A 538-nucleotide genomic window follows, 5' to 3' on the forward strand; every position below is an offset into this window, starting at 1 on the left:
ACATATAAAGTATATACGTCTCTAATATTCTCTATTTCTTTTTCTATACCTCAGCGGATTTAATCATTGTTATCATATTATGCTTTTAGAAATTTATAAACTGATCAGAAAACCCCCCATATTTCGTTCGAGTAATATATTAATTTATAAAGAAAGTTCAGGTGTTGTATTAATGCAATCTTGGCGTAAACATCATGAATTTCTTTTCTACAAACGACTCTCTTAGTGTCCTGAGTCTTTTACGGGCCACTGAGATCACAGGTACGAAAGCCTATCATGATTCACTGCTGACCTTATTAAATGATCAATTAGTGTATATTACTGACTAACTCTTCAATACATTTTGTCCTGTTCTATTGGCAATTCTTAGATACTTTGCCAAATTAGCTATTTCCTTTTTATTTTTGTTTTCTGTTGAAAACAACTTAATCAATTTGTGCATACTAATGTGTCGGATATAATAAGGATTGCTGAAGGACCTGCGTAAATCGACAAAATTGACATTTTAAAACTTCTATATCATTTCAGACACACACAA

The sequence above is a fragment of the Mizuhopecten yessoensis genome, unplaced genomic scaffold, assembly GCF_002113885.1.
Source record: "Mizuhopecten yessoensis strain PY_sf001 unplaced genomic scaffold, ASM211388v2 scaffold865, whole genome shotgun sequence".
In the NCBI taxonomy this organism is placed as follows: domain Eukaryota; kingdom Metazoa; phylum Mollusca; class Bivalvia; order Pectinida; family Pectinidae; genus Mizuhopecten; species Mizuhopecten yessoensis.